The sequence below is a fragment of the Triticum urartu genome, chromosome 2A (genome assembly GCF_056163025.1).
Source record: "Triticum urartu cultivar PI428250 chromosome 2A, HENAU_Tu73, whole genome shotgun sequence".
NCBI lineage: Eukaryota > Viridiplantae > Streptophyta > Magnoliopsida > Poales > Poaceae > Triticum > Triticum urartu.
In genome coordinates this window covers 648,099,137-648,121,310 of record NC_141874.1, presented here as the reverse complement: position 1 = coordinate 648,121,310, position 22,174 = coordinate 648,099,137, and positions in this window count along the sequence as shown.

Sequence of the window (22,174 nt, the reverse complement as noted above, 5' to 3'; positions counted from 1 at the left end):
CATTTTCTAAAATTAACTTTAATTTGAAAATAAAAGTCAAAATGCTATGTGCACCCACAAGTGTACACAGAAGTGTACTTGTGGCTGACATGTGGGTCCAGGGGGTCCCAGTTGACCAGTCAAACTTTGACTGGTCAACAAGGGGGTGGGGCCCCCTGTCATTCTCTGTTTTGACTAATTAATTTTGGTTCCAACTAATCTAGTGATTAGGCTAATCTAAGCATGCTAATTAAGTAATTAATTAATTGATTCTCAAAAAATAATTAATTAATTAGTTAATGAAATAATTTAATTAACATTTTTATTATGTTTTTTCTATTCTTTTATATAGGGGCGGGCCCACTGTCATAGGCCAATGGGGGCCTAACGGGCGTGGCTGTTAATGGGGCGGAGTGGGGAGACCGATCGGGCACAGCCACAGGCGGCGAGCCCGAGCGCTGGCCTCGGCGAGACCAGCGGCACGGCTGCCGGGGTGCGGTGGGGCGCCGGTCAGAGGGGTGGCGCGGTGGAGCCAAGCCAAAGGCGCGGGCACCGGGAGGGCGCAGCGGCTGCGGCGGCGGGCGGACGGGGCCGGTGCGGGCAACAACAGCAGCAGGAGAAGGGGTGAGCGAGGCGTGAGCAGCGTCGCGCGCGCGCAGTCGATGCGGTTGGCGTGGCGGCCAGGAGCGCTAGCAGGGGCCGGCAGCAGCATGTAGCAGAAGAAGCAGTGAGCAGCAGCAGTGGTGAAGTAGCAGCGATAGCAGGTGCGGGACAGCGGCGACGGCGTCGGCATTGGGAACAACAGCCAGCAGTGTGCGGGGCGACATCCAGCGGGCGGCTAGGAGCAGCGGGCGAGCGGGGGCGCGGCCTCGCACGCGCGTGGGAACGCAGCACGCGTAGGCGGGCGTGGCCGGCGGAGGAGGGGCGCGGGTGAGCGCGTGCGAGGAGGAGGGGATGTGCGCGAACGGCGGCGGTGGGTGCGGGGTGACCGCGACGGGGGGAGGCGGAGCGCGACGTGTAGAGAGAGAGAGAGAGAGAGAGAGAGAGCAAATGGAGGGTTCGAGCGGCGGCGTGGTCACATTCGAGCAGGGGAACAGGGGTCGGCGGGGCTCGAGGGAGTCCATTGGGGTGGAGGCTAAGAGGAGGCAGTCCGGCAGAGAGGGGCGGCGGTCCGGCGACGGCTCACCGGCGAGCGGGGCGCCGGCGGATCGGGATCGGGAGCTCCTCTCCCGATCCGATCCAGGAGATATTTCGGGGGAGGGGTTGTGGTGTCGGAGGGGCTGTTGGTGGTTTAGTAGGCCAGTGGGCAGCAGGGTGGTCAGCTGGGCCGGCCGGATGGATAGCCAGCTAGGCCGAGGCCGTGTGTGTGTGTGTGTGTGGGGGGGGGGGGGGGGGGGGGAGGGGGGGGGGGGGGGGTTCTCCTTTTCTTATTATTATTTTGTTTTTTTACTTTTTACTTTCTGTTTTCTTTTAGTTTTTTAATTTATTATAGTTTTGTAAAATGCCAAAGTTGTACCTAATTTAGTTTTAATAAACATGCCACTGCCACAATAGTTTTGGGCAATTAAATAACTTAGTTAATATTTTAATAATTGAAAAGGCATTTATTTATTTTCTAAGCTGTAGTTTTATTTAAGTAAGGGCATTTAAATATTTTCTAAGTAGTTGATACCTTTGCCAATAAGCCTTTGCATTTATTTTCACATTTAGAACATTCTAGTTTTAATGATTGAGAACTTTTAGTGTTTGGCTTTAGTTTAAATTTGAATTTGAATTCCGTTTGAATCAACGCGGGTTTAATTAATGGTAATCATGGTGACGTGGCATCATTAGCAGGGAATTACTGTAGTTTAACTATCTGGGCATCACACCTAGATAATATTATGGTTAATTATTCTCAATGGCACACTGAAAGATCTACTAACAAGAATGTGCTTGCGATAGAAAAAATCAATGTTTTGAGTGGAAAGATGGATGAACTTATGAAATTATTTGCTAATAAAAGTGTTTCTTCTGATTCTAATGATATGCCTTTGTCTACTTTGATTGAGAATAATAATGAATCTATGGATGTGAATTTTGTTGCTAGGAATAATTTTGGTAACAACGCGTATAGAGGAAACTTTAATCCTAGGTCGTATCCTAATAATTCCTCTAATAATTATGGTAATTCCTACAACAATTCTTATGGAAATTTTAATAAGATGCCCTCTGATTTTGAATCCAATATTAAAGAATTTATTACTTTGCAAAAGAATTTCAATGCTTTGATTGAAGAAAAATTGCTTAAGATTGATCTGTTGGCTAGGAACGTTGATAGAATTTCTCTTGATGTTGATTCTTTGAAACTTAGATCTATTCCACCTAAGCATGATATCAATGAGTCTCTCAAATCCATGAGAATTTCCATTGATGAGTGCAAAGAAAGAACCGCTAGGATGCGTGCTAAGAAAGATTACTTTATAAAAGCGTGTTCTTCTAGTTTCCATGATAATAAAGATGAAGATCTAAAAGTTACTGATGTGTCCCCTATTAAATCTTTGTTTTGCAATATGAATCTTTACCTAGAAGGTGTTCCAAAAATTCGGACTCTTTAGATCTTGATGCTAAAATTGTTAAAAGGGTGATTGAAGAAGTCAAAACACTAGATATAGATGAACCCACTATTTTGGATTTCAAGGAATTTAATTATGATAATTGCTCTTTGATAGATTGTATTTCCTTGTTGCAATCTGTGCTAAATTCTCCTGATGCTTATAGCCAAAATAAAGCCTTTACCAAACATATCGTTGATGCTTTGACGCATTCTTATGAATAAAAACTTGAGTTGGAAGTTTCTATTCCTAGAAAACTTTATGATGAGTGGGAACCTACTATTAAAATTAAAATTAAAGATCATGAATTCTATGCTTTGTGTGATTTGGGTGCTAGTGTTTCCACGATTCCTAAGACTTTGTGTGATTTGCTAGGTTTCCGTGATTTTGATGATTGCTCTTTAAACTTGCATCTTGCGGATTCCACTATTAAGAAACCTATGGGAAGAATTAATGATGTTCTTATTGTTGCAAATAGGAATTATGTGCCCGTGGATTTTATTATCCTTCATGTCCTATTGTTCTTGGTAGACCTTTCCTTAGAACGATTGGTGTGTTGGGGAACGTAGCAATAATTCAAAATTTTCCTACGTGTCACCAAGATCAATCTATGGAGTCATCTAGCAACGAGGGAGGAGTGGATCTACATACCCTTGTAGATCGCGCGCGGAAGCGTTCAAGAGAACGGGGTTGATGGAGTCGTACTCGTCGTGATCCAAATCACCGATGATCCTAGCGCCGAACGGACGGCACCTCCGCGTTCAACACACGTACGGAGCAGCGATGTTTCCTCCTTCTTGATCCAGCAAGGGGGAAGGAGAGGTTGATGGAGATCCAGCAGCACGACGGCGTGGTGGTGGAAGTAGCGGGATTCCAACAGGGCTTCGCCAAGCGCTGCGGGAGGAGGGAGATGTGTCATGGGAGGGAGAGGGAGGCACCAGGGCTTAGGTATGGTTGCCCTCCCTTCCCCCCACTATATATAGGGCCAAGGGAGAGGGGGGGCGCAGCCTTGGCCCTTCCTCCAAGGAAGGGTGCGGCCAAGGGAGGAGTCCCTCCTCCCCAAGGCACCTCGGAGGTGCCTTCCCCCTTTATGACTCTTCCTTTCCCTCTTCTCTTGGCGCATGGGCCTCTTGGGGCTGGTGCCCTTGGCCCATATAGGCCAAGGCGCACCCCCTACAGCCCATGTGGCCCCCCGGGGCAGGTGGCCCCACCCGGTGGACCCCCGGGACCCTTCCGGTGGTCCCGGTACAATACTGGTGACCCCGAAACTTGTCCCGATGGCCGAAATAGCACTTCCTATATATAAATCTTTACCTCCGGACCATTTCGGAACTCCTCGTGATGTCCGAGATCTCATCCGGGACTCCGAACAACTTTCGGGTTACCGCATACTAATATCTCTATAACCCTAGCGTCACCGAACCTTAAGTGTGTAGACCCTACGGGTTCGGGAACCATGTAGACATGACCAAGACGACTCTCCGGTCAATAACCAACAGCGGGATCTGGATACCCATGTTGGCTCCCACATATTCCACGATGATCTCATCGGATGAACCACGATGTCAAGGACTTAATCAATCCCGTATATAATTCCCTTTGTCTATCGGTACGACACTTGCCCGAGATTCGATCGTTGGTATCCCGATACCTTGTTCAATCTCATTACCGGCAAGTCTCTTTACTCGTTCCGTAACACATCATCCTGTGATCAACTCCTTGATCACATTGTGCACATTATGATGATGTCCTACCGAGTGGGCCCAGAGATACCTCTCCGTTTACACGGAGTGACAAATCCCAGTCTCGATTCGTGCCAACCCAACAGACACTTTCGGAGATACCTGTAGTGTACCTTTATAGCCACCCAGTTACGTTGTGACGTTTGGCACACCCAAAGCACTCCTACGGTATCCGGGAGTTGCACAATCCCATGGTCTAAGGAAACGATACTTGACATTAGAAAAGCTTTAGCATACGAACTACATGATCTTGTGCTAGGCTTAGGATTGGGTCTTGTCCATCACATCATTCTCCTAATGATATGATCCCGTTATCAACGACATCTAATGTCCATGGTCAGGAAACCGTAACCATCTATTGATCAACGAGCTAGTCAACTAGAGGCTTACTAGGGACATGGTGTTGTCTATGTATCCACGCATGTATCTGAGTTTCCTATCAATACAATTCTAGCATGGATAATAAACGATTATCATGAACAAGGAAATATAATAATAACTAATTTATTATTGCCTCTAGGGCATATTTCCAACAGTCTCCCACTTGCACTAGAGTCAATAATCCAGTTCACATCGATATGTGATCAACACTCAAGGTCACATCCCCATGTGACTAACACCCAAAGAGTTTACTAGAGTCAATAATCTAGTTCACATTACCATGTGATTAACACTCGATGAGTTCTGGGTTTGAACATGTTATGCTTGTGAGAGATGTTATAGTCAACGGGTCTGAATCTTTCAGATCCGTATGTACTTCGCAAATCTCTATGTCATCTTGTAGATGCAGCTACTACGCTATATTTGGAGCCATTTCAAATAACTGTTCTACTTGGAGCTATACTAAATTGTTGCTCCATTATACGTATCCGGTATCTCTACTCAGAGCTATCTGGATAGGTGTTAAGCTTGCATCGACGTAACTCTTTACGTCGAACTCTTTATCACCTCCATAACCGAGAAACATATCCTTATTCCTCTAAGGATAATTTAGACCGCTATCTGGTGATCTACTCCTAGATTACCTTTGTACCCTCTTGCCAGATATGTGGCAAGGCACACATCAGGTGCGGTACTCAGCATGGCATACCGTATAGAGCCTATGTCTAAGCATAGGGGACGACCTTCGTCCTTTCTCTCTATTCTGCCGTGGTCGAGCTTTAAGTCTTAACTTCATACCTTACAACTCAGGCAAGAACTCCTTCTTTGACTGATCCATCTTGAACACCTTCAAGATCATGTCAAGGTATGTGCTCATTTGAAAGTACCATTAAGCGTTTTGATCTATCCTTATAGATCTTGATGCTCAATGTTCAAGTAGCTTGATCCAGACTTTCCATTGAAAAACACTTTCCAAATAACCCTATATGCTTTCCAGAAATTCTACGTTATTTCTGATCAACAATATGTCAACAACATATATTCATCAGAAATTCTATAGTGCTCCCACTCACTTCTTTGGAAATACAAGTTCCTCATAAACTTTGTATAAACCCAAAATCTTTGATCATCTCATCAAAGCGTACATTCCAACTCCGAGATGCTTACTCCAGTCCTTAGAAGGATTGCTGGAGCTTTGCATACTTATTAGCATCTTTCAGGATTGACAAAACCTTCCGGTTTGTATCACATACAACCTTTCCTCAAAAAAAGATCGAGGAAACAATGTTTTGACATCCTATCTGCAAGATTTCATAAATAATGCAGTAATCGCTAATATAATTCCAACAGACTCTTAGCATCGCTACGAGTGAGAAAGTCTCATCGTAGTCAACTCCTTGAACTTGTCGGAAAACATCTTCACGACAAGTCGAGCTTTCTTGATGGTGATACTTACCATCATTGTCCGTCTTCCTTTTAAAATCCATCTATACTCAATAGCCTTACGACCATCGAGTTGTTCTCCCAAAGTCTACACTTTGTTTTCATATTTGGATCCTCTCTCGGATTTTATGGCCTCGAGCCATTTATCGGAATCCGGGCCCACCATCGCTTCTCCATAGCTCGTAGGTTCATTGTTGTCTAGCAACATGACTTCCAAGACAGGATTACGTACCACTCTGAAGTAGTACGCATCCTTGTCATCCCACGAGGTTTGGTAGTGACTTGATTTGAAGTTTCATGATCACTATCATAAGCTTCCACTTCAATTGGTGTAGGTGCCACAGGAACAACTTCCTGTGCCCTGCTACACACTAGTTGAAGTGAAGGTTCAATAACCTCATCAAGTCTCCACCATCCTCCCACTCAATTCTTTCGAGAGAAACTTTTCCTCGAGAAAGGACCCGATTCTAGAAACAATCCCTTATTGCTTTCGGATCTGAGACAGGAGGTATACCCAACTGTTTTGGGTGTCCTATGAAGATGCATTTATCCGCTTTGGGTTCAAGCTTATCAGCCTGAAACTTTTTCACATAAGCGTCGCAGCCCCGAACTTTTAAAAAATGACAGCTTAGGTTTCTCTAAACCATAGTTCATACGGTGTCATCTCATCGGAATTATGTGGTGCCCTATTTAAAGTGAATGTGGTTGTCTCTAATGCCTAGCCCATAAACTATCGTGGTAATTCGATAGGAGACATCATGGTATGCATCATATCCAATAGGGTGCAGTTATGATGTTCGGACACACCATCACACTATGGTGTTCCAGGCTGTATTAGTTGTGAAACAATTTCCACAATGTCTTAATTTTGTGCCAAACTCGTAATTCAGATATTCATCTCTATGATCATATCATAGATCTTTTATCCTCTTGTCACGACGATCTTTCAACTTCACCCTGAAATTACTTGAACCTTTCAATAATTCAGACTCGTGATTCATCAAGTAAATGTACTGAACATCTACTCAAACCATCTGTGAAGTAAGAACATAACGATATCCACTACATGCCTCAGCACTCATTGGATTGCACACATCAAAATGTATTACTTCCAACAAGTTGCTTTCTAGTTCCATTTTACTGAAAAACGAGGCTTTCAGTCATCTTGCCCATGTGGTATGATTTGCATGTCTCAAGTGATTCAAAATCAAGTGAGTCCAAACGGTCCATTTGCATGGAGTTTCTTCATGCATATACACCAATAGACATGGTTCGCATGTCTCAAACCTTTCAAAAACGAGTGAGCCCAAAGATCCATCAACATGGAGCTTCTTCATGCATTTTATACCGATATGACTTAAGTGGCAGTGCCACAAGTAGGTGGTACTATCATTACTATCTTTTGGCATGAACATGTGTATCACTACAATCGAGATTCAATAAACCATTCATTTCAGGTGTAAGACCATTTGAAGGTATTATTCAAATAAACAGAGTAACCATTATTCTCTTTAAATGAATAACCGTATTGCGATAGACATAATCCAATCATGTCTATGCTCAACACAAACACCAAATAACAATTATTTAGGTTTTAATACCAATCTCGATGGTAGAGGGAGCGTGCGATGCTTGATCATATCAACCCTGGAAACACTTCCAACACATATCGTCAGCTCACCTTTAGCTAGTCTCCGTTTATTCCGTAGCCTTTTGTTTCGAGTTACTAACACTTAGCAACCGAACCGGTATCTAATACCCTGGTGCTACTAGGAGTACTAGTAAAGTACACATCAACACAATGTATATCCAATATACTTCTATCGACCTTGCCAGCCTTCTCATCTACTAAGTATCTAGGGTAATTCTGCTCCAGTGGCTGTTCCCCTTATTACAGAAGCACTCAGTCTCGGGTTTGGGTTCAACCTTGGGTTTCTTCACTAGAGCAACAGCTGAATTGCCGTTTCATGAAGTATCCCTTTGTTCCCTTGCCCTTCTTGAAACTAGTGGTTTCACCAACCATCAACAATTGATGCTCCTTCTTGATTTCTACTTTCGCGGTGTCAAACATCGCGAATATCTCAAGGATCATCATATATGTCCCTGATATATCATAGTTCATCACGAAGCTCTAGCAGCTTGGTGGTAATGACTTCGGAGAACCATCACTATTTCATCTGGAAGATCAACTCCCACTCGATTCAAGCGATTGTTGTACTCAGACAATCTGAGCACAAGCACAACAATTGATCTTTTCTCCTTAGTTTGTAGGCTAAGAAAATCATCGGAGGTCTTATACCTCTTGACGTGGGCACGAGCCTGAAATCCCAATTTCATCCCTCGAAACATCTCATATGTTTCGCGACGTTTCAAAACGTCTTCGGTGCCTCAACTCTAAACCGTTTAACTGAACTATCACATAGTTATCAAAATGTGTATGTCAGATGTTCGCAACATCCACAGACAACGTTCGAGGTTCAGCACACTGAGCGGTGCATTAAGGACATAAGCCTTTTACTGTCTGCATAATTGCTACTATCAACTTTCAACTAATTTTTCTCTAGGAACATATCTAAACAGTAGAACTGAAGCGCGAGCTACGACATAATTTGCGAAGACCTTTTGACTATGTTCAGGATAATTAAGTTCATCTTATGAACTCCCACTCAGATAGACATCCCTCTAGTCATCTAAGTGATTACATGATCCGAGTCAACTAGGCCGTGTCCGATCATCACGTGAGACGGACTAGTCATCATCGGTGAACATCTTCATGTTGATCGTATCTACCATACGACTCATGCTCAACCTTTCGGTCTCTTGTGTTCCGAGGCCATGTCTGTACACATGCTAGGCTCGTCAAGTCAACCTAAGTGTTTTGCGTGTGTAAATCTGTCTTACACCCGCTGTATGTGAACGTTAGAATCTATCACACCCAATCATCACGTGGTGCTTCGAAACGACGAACTTTCGCAACGGTGCACAGTTAGGGGGAACACCTTCTTGAAATTTTAATGAGGGATCATCTTATTTACTACCGTCGTTCTAAGCAAATAAGATGTATAAACATAATAAACATCACATGCAATCAAATAGTGACATGATATGGCCAATATCATATTGCTCCTTTTGATCTCCATCTTCGGGGCTCCATGATCATTGTTGTCACCGGCATGACACCATGATCTCCATCATCATGATCTCCATCATCGTGTCTTCATGAAGTTGTCTCGCCAACTATTACTTCTACTACTACAGCTAATGGTTAGCAATAAAGTAAAGTAATTACATGACGTTTATGTTGACACGCAGGTCATAAATAAATTAAGACAACTCCTATGGCTCCTGCCGGTTGTCATACTCATCGACATGCAAGTCGTGATTCCTATTACAAGAACATGATCAATCTCATACATCACATATATCATTCATCACATCCTTTTGGCCATATCACATCACACAGCAAACCCTGCAAAAACAAGTTAGACGTCCTCTAATTGTTGTTTGCATGTTTTACGTGGCTGCTATGGGTTTCTAGCAAGAACGTTTCTTACCTACGCAAAAACCACAACGTGATATGCCAATTGCTATTTACCCTTCATAAGGACCCTTTTCATCGAATCCGATCCGACTAAAGTGGGAGAGACAGACACCCGCTAGCCACCTTTATGCAACTAGTGCATGTCAGTCGGTGGAACCAGTCTCACGTAAGAGTACGTGTAAGGTCGGTCCGGGCCGCTTCATCCCACAATGCCACCGAATCAAGATTGGACTAGTAACGGTAAGAATATTGAACAAAATCAACGCCCACAACTACTTTGTGTTCTACTCGTGCATAGAAACTACGCATAGACCTAGCTCATGATGCCACTGTTGGGGAACGTAGCAATAATTCAAAATTTTCCTACGTGTCACCAAGATCAATCTATGGAGTCATCTAGCAACGAGGGAGGAGTGGATCTACATACCCTTGTAGATCGCGCGTGGAAGCGTTCAAGAGAACGGGGTTGATGGAGTCGTACTCGTCGTGATCCAAATCACCGATGATCCTAGCGCCGAACGGACGGCACCTCCGCGTTCAACACACGTACGGAGCAACGACGTCTCCTCCTTCTTGATCCAGCAAGGGGGAAGGAGAGGTTGATGGAGATCCAGCAGCACGACGGCGTGGTGGTGGAAGTAGCGGGATTCCAACAGGGCTTCGCCAAGCGCTGCGGGAGGAGGGAGATGTGTCATGGGAGGGAGAGGGAGGCACCAGGGCTTAGGTATGGTTGCCCTCCCTTCCCCCCACTATATATAGGGCCAAGGGAGAGGGGGGCACAGCCTTGGCCCTTCCTCCAAGGAAGGGTGCGGCCAAGGGAGGAGTCCCTCCTCCCCAAGGCACCTCGAAGGTGCCTTCCCCCTTTAGGACTCTTCCTTTCCCTCTTCTCTTGGCGCATGGGCCTCTTGGGACTGGTGCTCTTGGACCATATAGGCCAAGGCGCACCCCCTACAGCCCATGTGGCCCCCCGGGGCAGGTGGCCCCACCCGGTGGACCCCAGGGACCCTTCCGGTGGTCCCGGTACAATACCGATGACCCCGAAACTTGTCCCGATGGCCGAAATAGCACTTCCTATATATAAATATTTACCTCCGGACCATTCGGGAACTCCTCGTGACGTCCGGGATCTCATCCGGGACTCCGAACAACTTTCGGGTTACCGCATACTAATATCTCTATAACCCTAGCGTCACCGAACCTTAAGTGTGTAGACCCTACGGGTTCGAGAACCATGTTGACATGATCGAGACGACTCTCCGGTCAATAACCAACAGCGGGATCTGGATACCCATGTTGGCTCCCACATGTTCCATGATGATCTCATCGGATGAACCATGATGTCAAGGACTTAATCAATCCCGTATACAATTCCCTTTGTCTATCGGTACGACACTTGCCCGAGATTCGATCGTCGGTATCCCGATACCTTGTTCAATCTCGTTACCGGCAAGTCTCTTTACTCGTTCCGTAACACATCATCCCGTGATCAACTCCTTGATCACATTGTGCACATTATGATGATGTCCTACCGAGTGGGCCCAGAGATACCTCTCCGTTTACACGGAGTGACAAATTCCAGTCTCGATTCGTGCCAACCCAACAGACACTTTCGGAGATACCTGTAGTGTACCTTTATAGCCACCCAATTACCGTAAAAAATGAACTTGCATTCGCACTGGACACTTAATTAATAGTTTAGTATAATAAAAATCATAAAAATTATGCCTAAGGTATGTAACAATGGTAATACAATGGCATGCGACATATAAAAATTATAGATACATTTGGGATGTAGCACGACTCAACCTCGTTGTCCGGCGCCCATGGCCGCGCAGAATCAACGCCGAATAGTGAGGGGCGGCTCCCCCCATCTCTCTCCATCGCATCCTACCTCTTCCCCCACAAATATCATGAGGATCCATACTCCTCCCATATCGGCGCCCCTCCCTCTTCCTCCACAAAAAAAGCATGTGTCCCCATTATCTCTTCGATTCAAGCGAGTTGGACACCTGTAGATTAGCTAACGCGACCAGCATGTTGCACACATCAACACAAAGGGGAGCATTCCACAAGTAGGCTCAACAGTGTGTCACTCTCAGCCACGTATATCATGGCGCACTCACTGCCTCCATCACTGAAGAATCGCATCGTCTTCCTCGACTCCGGTGGACGCCGCCACAGCCTCTCGTCATTGGCGTCCCCACATGTGCTCCTAGCGATCGCGTTGTGCTGCTGGTCGCGCACATTGGGATCGGCCCATGGAGGTAGAGTATGTCACAGTCAGATGACATGATCTCGCCGCTAGAGAGGAAGACGTGGAGGAGGCTCGAGGTGCTAGTCGGGACGATGAAGCGGGCCTCGCACGATTCCTCGTGGAGGTGGTGAACCCTGATGTAGTACCGGATCGTCCTTGGGGAGGTGTTGAGGAGGCATGATCTCGATGCGAACTCATGTATGCGTCATGCCCGAGGAATCCAAAGAAAGGTTGTGTGCCACATGAGGCAGAAAACATGGTTGTGCAGTGGCGGCATTGGATCATCTGGTTGGGATAGTGGGCTCAGACGTCACTGGCCACGATCCCATCGAGAGGTACATGGGCGGCAGCATCATCCAGTTGTGTCATAATATGGAGATTCTCTGACCGGGCCTCAGGTGACATCATAGTCCTATGCCTCTAGCTAATTGTCGCGGCAGGAGGGACCTTGTGCGAGTATGGTCTTCATTTGTGTGGCATCTCACGTCAAAACCATGCTACACATATAGCTGTTGGGATCGAGGAAAGTGGTGGCGATAACACATGATGACTTCTACTTGGTGGTACTTCTCAAGTAACTTTCTTGAGCCCTGGGCTGACCCGAGGTATAACCCTAATTGGCTATATCTTGCAACGATGGTGTTTTTTGTGTCGTCACCTTGTTAAAAGGAAATACTTTAACTTGATCTTCAGGATCAAATCCTTTAACCAGGCTTGAGCGAAGTCCCCTTTCTGAAGCCATTGTTGTTGGAGAAGCTTTCTCGTCGTACTTGTGATGTCAATAGATAGTTGGCGCGGATATGGTCCTTGATGTAGGTAGTTGTTGATCATAGTTTTGATCACTTTGGAGTTTGATTTTATTTTTAATTCGCCAAGGCATAGCTGGTCCTGCATGACTTTGTGATTTGCCGATGGGATTCTTTGCGTGTGCGTTGATGTTGGTTATGTGCATCCTAGTTATGCATAGGTCGGGTGTGTCCTCGTTGCGTTTGTATCCTCTTGATGCTTCCATTTTGAGTTAATAAAATCCAGTCTTTGTTGAAAAAAAAGGTTGCTTGCAATGGTGACGAGCAAGTGTAGATCAACCCTCCTTTGCCTCTGTCGTCGTACATTGTGGCCTACCTAGGGAAACGAGATACCACAAAGGAGAAGAACCACCTGCATGGTGGTCGACCTACACCGGTGCCTTGCATGATTCAACCTCCACCCCGCGCTCATGATTACTGCGCGGGGAGTTGTGACCGCTGCTGTGGGGTTCCTAGAGTGTGCGTCGGAGTAAATAGTCTTGTAGGTGAGTTGTGCCACACAGCGGTGGGCATGTTTTGACGCATGTGGGTGTGGTAGCTGCCTGAGGACGTCGTGGCGCAGTCGCTACCACGGCCGGTTTAGGTCTCGTCGGGCGATGATATGCTGAGGCTGATGAACTGTCAGGGTACCATCAGGTACCAAGTGAGGGGCGAAGATGTCATGCTTCATCCATTGGCGAGGAGGTACAAGCTCCACGGCGGGCTGGACATATTGCGGATGGCATATGAGCAAAGTGTCCAAGAAAATGACACACGAGAGGGGGAGGGGGTATGAGAGAGGAATGTTGATGTTGACATGTGGGCTCCATGTCCAACTTAACGGTCGAACAAGCTGAGTTGACATTTCATGTCACGACAGTGCCTAGATGTGGTCGCAACGTCAGAAGTGTTTTTAAATTTAGCCAAGTGTGCTACTGGTGGTTTTTGCGATTTTTAGCATAATGTTTTTTGATCAAAAGGGGTTTCCCCCCGCCCCATTTTATTAAAAACGGAACAACGCATGTCATCCAAACTGTTACAAGGAATCGGGTCTACCCGAAGTAGCATACCAGAGAAGATGAAAAGTAAAGCTACGGCCTAAATGCTCGCACACCAACCTATATCAAAACTACCGAAGGGAAAAAGCGCCTACTGCCATACAAGGCAAGAAACATAGTCATCACCCGAGCCACGCTAGAACAATCACAGAGAAAGATCGACAGATCTTGTGTGCATTCACCCCGAATGAGCCTTCAGTGCTCCACCCCGGGTCTTCTTCGCACACGCTCTCAGTCCCCAGCCCAGGAAATCCTGAGCAACTCGCCTCTTTGCCGATCCAGAAGTTGAAGGCATCTTATCAGTAGCACCGATTGATCGCCCCCGTAGAGGATCTTCCATTGATGTAACGACGTGCTGATCCTTGCCAAGATCGCACAGGTGCTTGTCCATGGTATGCCCTGAAAACATATGTCATTACGCATAGTCCAAATGCCCCAAATGGTAGCAACACAAGCAATATTGACAACAGTTTTCTTATTATTCATACTCCAAAAGGAGGATAACTCAGTCATATTATTAGGGATATTAAACTCAAAAGAGTCAGCCACATCACTCCAAATCTGTCTAGCAACTACACATTCAAAGAACATGTGGAAAACTGATTCTTCCTCATCACAATATAAACATTTTAGGTTCTCTACCACCCTCCTTTTATTTAAGTTATCTCTGGTAAGAATTTTGTTCTTAAAAGCTAGCCACAAAAAGACTAGGTATCTGTGAGGCACAACAATCTTCCAAAAAAATCCCAGATAGGGGTAGAAACCCCACCCCAGTTAATCATGGTGTAAAAAGACTTGACCGAGTAGACCCCTCATGATTCTAACAACCAAACAGGTTGGTCCTCCTCATTAGTCAGGTTTTTGGTAGAAATGACCCGGATCAGGTCATGCCATCTCTCCATAAACTCAGCCCCCACACATCTGTTGAAGGTAAGTTTTAAATTGAAACCATCCCACACCTATGAAACTACGCAATGTTGTTGTTGACAAATTTCATAAACTTCCCAGAATTGAGTTTTCAGGGAAGAATCCCCCACCCAGGTGTCATCCCAGAAGCTGACCTTATTGCCATTGCCCAAGTTCCATCTAAAAAAAGGTCTTATACCTTCAAAAGCCCAAGTAACTCCTTTCCAAAAAGGAGATCCCACCCCCTGTTTGGACCACAACAAATTGGGGTTGTTGGTTCTATACTTATGATCTATCAGTCTTACCCAGTTCTTATCACTGTACATGAAGTATCTTTTAGCCCAAGAGGCTAGCAAAGCCATGCTAAATTCTCTTAAATTGGGTACCCCCAAACCACCAAAATCTTTTTTCCGTGAAATTAGACCATAGTTAGCAAGATGGTATTTATGCTCATCCCCCAGGTTCCCCCAGAAGAAATGTGACATCTGAGAAGTGATGGCTTTAATTTCCCATTTAGGAAATTATCAGATACATAGGTATACTAGCAATGCAGGCTTTCAGAAGAACTAATTTTGCCTCATAGCTAAGTAATCTCCCTTTCCAACCACAAATTCCCTTAATAATTTTGTCTATGATATATTGAATGTCTTCCCTCCTCAGCTTGAGGTAGTGTAGTGGAACCCCCAAATATTTAAGGGGGAAATCCCCCAATTTACAGCAAAAAAAATTGGGATAACAACTTAGCATCATCTTCATTCATATTTATTGGAACTACCTCACACTTGTCATAGTTAATCTTCAAACCAGAAAGGTTTTCAAAGCATGCTAGTAGCCATTTTAAATTCTGAACATATTCAGGTTTAGGATTTAGGAAAAGGATTGTGTCATCAGCATACTGTAGACATATCAGCCCATGTGGGATGATATGAGGAACAATCCCAGAGATGATGTTATTGTTAACAACTTTCACCAGCATACGAGAGAACACACCAGCTACCAAATTGAAAAGCATTGAGGAGCTCGGGTCTCCTTGTTTGAGCCCTTTACCCCCTACAAAGTAAGGGCCTAGAACATCATTAATCTTGACACAGAAAGAGCTTTGTTGCAAAATGGAGAGGTTCCACCGAATCCACTTAGCTCCAAAACCCCTAGAAGTTAACATCTCTACTAGGAAATCCCAGTTCACATGATCGTGGGCTTTCTCATAATCTAACTTGAGCACAATCCCAGGCTCTCTCGATTTATGAACTTCATGTATTGCCTCATGGGCAGTAACCATACTCTCTAAAATAAACCTACCTCTCACAAAAGCAGATTGACATGGTGATAGAAGCCTATGACCCACAGGGGAAACCCTATTTGTCATAGCCTTACTAAAGATTTTTACAGAGCAGTTGCTGAAACAAATGGGCCTGAACTTCTTCATATTTTTTGCATCTGGCTCTTTAGGAATAAGAGTGACAATAGAGTAATTTAATCTCCGGATATCCAAAGACCCATTTTCAAAATCCCTCACCAGAGCCATGAAATCTCCTTTGATAACCTCCCAAAAGTGTTGATAGAACAAAAATGAGAGGCCATCAGGGCCAGGGGCCCCATTAGCATAGGATCTCATAACAGCTTCTTTAATTTCCTCTTCCGAAAGAGGCCTCTCAAGAGGGCATTTTCTGCTTCTGTCACAAGCTCTTCCTCAGACCAAAACTGGTCATCTAGATGAATATTGGGTCTGGGTTCATATCCAAAGAGGTTTTTATAAAAGTTAGTAGCAACTTATAGCATGTCTTTAGTGGTGTATACATGTCCATCTGGACCCTCCAAGATAGACAGTTGGTTTTTCCTCCTTCGTTGGTTGGCAACAGCATGAAAATATGTTGTGTTTCTATCCCCCTCTTTGATTTTCCTATCTCCAGATCTCTGCCACATGGCAGTTTCTTCTTTTTTCCAAATCTCACCAAGATCCTCCCTAATTTGTTTCATCCTGAGGATATCCCCAACATTAGTTCTGTTTTGCTTAGAAAAGACATCCAGGATATCGAATTCCTGAAGTAAATCCTTCTTTTTTTTCTTCATGGCAGCTTCAAGGTTTATACTCCATCCCTTAACAAGTTTCCTAAATAATTTGGTTTTAAATTTCTAGGTCCCAATAGCATTTGTAAATGGTGAAGGTGTGGCCCAGATTTTTTTCTACTAAGGCTTGAAAATCCGATTGCTCTAGCCACCACTTCTCAAATTTGAATGGTCTGGTTGGATTACACATACCCACCCCAGAGTCAAGTAAAATTGGGGTATGATCACTTCCCACTCTAGGCAGTGCACACAACGTGGTGAGAGGGAAGTGACTGGCCCAACTAGTGGCAGAGAAAACTCTGTCAATAGTGGCAAAGATGGGGTTGTCCTGATTGTTACTCCAGGTAAAAACCCTGTTTGACAGCTTATATTCCATTAAGCCCCATTTGTTTATCCAATCATTGAACAAGAATGCCCATGAGGTATTAATATTGCCAGAGGTTTTCTCCTTAGCCTCCCTAATCAGGTTGAAGTTCCCCCAAACAGAACACATGATAGCATAAGCCTTCCATACTTTCATGCAATTCAGCAATAAAGTCAAGTTTGTCTACAGCATAAGCTGTCCCATATACCACAATCAAATGCCAGCAGAAGCCATCAGTCTTATTTTTTAAAGATATAATAATGCAATAATTCTTTATACTAACATCAAGAACCTCAAAAAGGTTGGATTTGGTACCCACAAGGATACCCCCAGCAGAGCCTACTTCAGGTAGTATGTGCCACTCATAAGAAGTAGAACCAGCTAGGATATTGAGGAAAGAGTCAGACAAAGTTTCTCTCTTAATTTCTTGAAAACCTAAAAAATCAAGCTTATACTTGTTCACTAAATCAGACAAGACCTCTAATATTCCAAAAGATACCAATCATGGGATTTTAAAGGGACGCGTCAGACTAAAAATTCCACCTCTCACAGCATTCCCAGAGCCACCTACAACACCAACAGTGCCCCCTGGTGTGTTGGTGCAAGGAATGTCATTTTTTGGAGTATAAACTCCAATATCTACATTAATTTCAGTATCTAGATTGTCAGGCAGAGATATCTCAGGGTTTTGAGAAGCAAATAAAAGGCATTTTCCAATCTCATATCTAATGATATCATTAATAATCTGGTTTTTCTCTTTTTCATTATCACCAATCTTGATGTTAACTACAGAAGCATAAGCCTCTAAAATAGATGCAAACTCGGTCGTAAAAGACTTACTTTTAAAGGTAGAGGGGATTTCCAGATTTTGCTTCATTTTGTACGCAGCAGCTTTCTCCATGATGTTCTGTCTGCTGTGCACCCTGGAACTTAGTCTTGGAGCAATAACTGGGCCCCACTTGTTCTTGGTTGTTGGCTTTTCATTGGGCAGAACCATTTTCTCCATTAGTCCCATCATCTTCAGGCCACTGACTATCGGGGCTTCAAATGTATCCATTTCCTCCTCTAATTCAGTAGCTTCACTAGCAGTATCAGATGCAGAATCTTCCAGCTCTTCCAGCAGGTCTGAGCAGTAGGCTTTTTGAGTGGACATTGGGGAAATGACAGCAGCAACCCCATTCGACGATGTAGCGAGTGCATTGACATCACAGGTTTTGTTGCTGGGAGTGCTAAGGATCCTGATCGCCTCAGAGAAGGGTATAGAAGAGCACATGCTCTGTGTCTTGGTTTTTCCTTCAGTCTTCTTGTCAGCTCTCACAGGAGAGATGCATGCCTCTAACAGAGCATCGGGATGGAAGGCAACACCATCATCATTTGCTTTTTTTCCCAGCTAGGGTTTTCGAGTTGGAAGCCTTGTTGGCCAGGTCCAGATCATCAATGGGTTCCTCTGCATGATCTAGGATGTCCTTGACCAGCTCCTCATCTTCAATTGCTTTGTTATCATCGTCCACAGATATGTCAGTAGGCCCATTGTCATCATTAGGATCATCAGCCCCTATCTGATCAAAACCTTCCACTGTAAAGGACAAGATATAAAGTTTTTTCCTCATCTCCATGATCCTTTCAAAGGGGATCTTAGCTGGGTCCCAGCAAGCAATCTTGACTCTTACTTTCTCATAAAAACTCTTCATTAGGTCATTCCAATCCACATCCACAAGGATTCCAAAGCAAGATGCAATATATGATAGGACCTTCCATGTGCACCATTTAGATGAAAGCCCCTCAATAATAACCTAGGCTTTAGTAAGCTCGCTGAATGGGTCAATTGCACCGGTCCTTTTCTCAACTGACACAGATACTCCATCAATAGGCAAGTCGAAGGCAGGAAACTCAATCAACTCTTCCACATCTTTCCAGGCTGGGAATCTGACCAGGAATTGTTCTATCAATGGCCTGATCTGGCATGTCCATTGTTTGTTTTTGCAGAATATACCAGACAGATTCTTAACCAGGTCAGACTTGTTGATTTCTCCTTTCATGACCCACACTTCTCCACAGTTTCTAAAATTAAGCAAATTTTCTTCACGACCCACAAGAGCGTCAATGTGATAGAATCCCAGTCCCAAAGCAGAACTACCAAAGAACGTGGCAACTGGATGAGGTTGCGCCCAAGCCGCGCAATTGTTGACATTGTGCCCCTCCAATCCACAGATGAAGCAGTTTTTCTTCTGAATGCAATTACCAACGTAGTGACCAGGGCCTCGACAGGTAAAGCAGACCATATCCTTGCATCGGTGGGGTAGGCGGGACCGGCGGCGGGGGCGCTGCCACGACTGCTTGAGCAAGGGGGCGGCACCTTTGCCGGGCGCGGTAGCAGTTCATGCCCCCCCCCCCCCCCCCGCGGCTTGACGACGGTCTGGGTTCTTCTGCGGAGCCGGTGCCCGCTGTTTCAGCCCCCCAATCGGTGCACTCTTGTCCGCCATGACAGCCTGAGCAAAGGACTTGGATCCGTCCCCAATTCCCTCCCTGATGATCTTGAGTTGTGTTGGAGGAGGATCAAACGGGCGGAGATGCTTGTCTGGGAATAAATCAAACGGAGAAAAACACCCGGAGCGAGCCAGATCTTTCCGGAGCCATCCTAGAGTGGTGGTGGTTTTGCTTGGTGGAAGAGGACGGGGCTGGCGACAGCGGGGGGATGGAATGGGCCAGAGCTGTCCAAAAACCCTAGAAATAGTCTCATCCGCGCCATCGTGAGCAGGAGGCGTATTCGCCAAAGGCGTTTTCACCCTCTCGCACCTGATTGGTGGGAGCGACGTGGCAACGGGGCCCACGCCAATCCGCCTGGGTGACCCCACTCGCATCACAGGAGAAAAACCCCCCAACTCCGGCGATTTGGACCTCGCCGCCGACGGCGAATCCCGATTCTCCGAGCACAAGCTCTGCCTAATTTCCACTGGTTTCAACACCATCGGCGACTGCGAGATCATAAGACAAATCTGATTCCTTGGGATACAAATCCCCTCACGAAACCTCGAACGAGCGCCCGGTGGAACCTCATCGCGGTCTCCAAACCACGGTGGCTCAAGCATGTCGCGGCGAGGCAGTGGGTATGTCGCCTCACCCGCAACACTCCTCATGCGCTCGGTGGAATCACGCCAAGGATGCATTCCCAGCTGAGTACCCGCCGTGGCTCTTCCGATTTTGCTTCCGCCCTCGCCCAAACCACGAATTCGGCCGGCGGGGAGGACGGTAACGGGGGCATCCTTGCCCTCTCCTCCAGCGTGGCCTCCTCGTAGATTCGCCGCGCCAGCTTCCTCTGCTCCACATCCGCCCTCCTTCGGTGAATCTCGGCGACCTTCGTGGCCGCAGATCTCGCCTCCGGCTCGGTCGCCGCCGCAACCGCCCGGTCCGCCGCCTTCCACTCATGCACGCACCGAATCCACTTGAAGGTGGCGTCCCGGGTCCTGGTCGCGCGCTCCGTCCACCCCCTGGCCCTGGTCGCCATGAGCACCGCCTGTGGGACTGGAGAGATCAGCCGCAGGATCTCTGGGAATCTCTCGCGTATGGCGGGCACAAGCTGCTGGGGTGGGGGAGGCGTGGGTGCAGCCAGCGCTAGCACCCCTCGCTGGCGTGGAGGCATGCCGCGGGCCTAGATCTGTGGCAGTGGCGACTATGGCGAGGGGGAGGTGCAGCGTCGCGAGAGCGAGAGGCATGCGAGAGCGAGAGCGAGAGCTCCTTTTTTTTAGCATAATGTGGATGGTATTGGTGATGAAATGGAAATGTGATGGTTTTCCAAAACCCTATCTTCAGTTATGGTGGTTTTACACTATACTTGTAGGTGGAACCCAGACCTAGGTGCCGCCTGGGATGAGGAAGGTGCACCTTTTGCCAAAAAAATTTACATCAGTTTGTTATTTGCATGGATCCGAGGTTGGCATGTCTGTCTTTTCTGGAGCAGGGCTGTGCGTCCCAGTTTGTCCTGCTATGATATTCGCACTATTTTAATTTGTCTAGTCGCATGCTGGTTAAACATTTCGGGCTACATGAGAGGAGGAGGGGGACATTCTTGGGAAGATTGAGATATTTTTCACAATCAGACATCAGGACATGCATTACTTTTTTCAGTTTGTGCCCCCAAGTCCCTGCGCACATGGTTTGCGCTCCTCGATCGGGCTTGCAACTTTCTTTAGACACACGGTTACCGATCGAAGTTCACTTCTCCGATCCTCTAAGGTCAACGGTGCTCAGGGAATTGACCGAGACTGCTTGCTCGTGTAAGTTTTCTCGAGAGATTTGAAGCGGGACTATTTTATTCCTGCTGCACGGACGCAGCGGGACTGACGGAACGCGTGGTCGGAAGCGCTACAGCATGGAACATGCTGTTCGGCGTGCGATGCACTGCTGTCTTGCTTGAAGCAAGTTTCTGTCCTGGATTGTCAGGATCAATGACCCAAGATCTTTTGCAGAGGTTTGCGTTGCATACAGACAGGGGTATTTCTGCTGCTCAAAGATATCCAACTTGCTGAAGAATTTACATCTCAAGTATCATGACAGACATGGATTAAGATAAGTCAAGGGACAGGCATCCATAGTCCTTCGCTGTCCAGTTATTAATTTTAACTCACTCCATTTCAAATAATAAGTCATGCATGTGAAACTTGTTGGTGTTTTTTCTTTCTTTGCTTTTTTTTTCCAAAATGGAGTGTTTTACCTTTTTCTTCGTTTGCCTGATGTTTGAGATATTTTTCCTGTCCTATATCTATAAGTAGCAGTACTTCTCCATTCCCAATGTATTATACGCCCTTTTCGTTTTGTTTTAGGAGATTCTTAGGCACACGCATTACAATTGAGAATGGAGCGAGTTGTCAGTGATCATGATGTTACTATACACATATGCTAATTTATAATGGATCAAAAATTCATTTCTGATAGGCGATTTTTTTGTACAATTTTTATCTTCGTCCCTATCGCCACCTCACTGTTAACTGCCTTCTTCTCGTTGCTCCTCCCTACTGTTTTTCCCCCGGCCGTGAAGATGGAGTACTCGGAGCACGATGAGG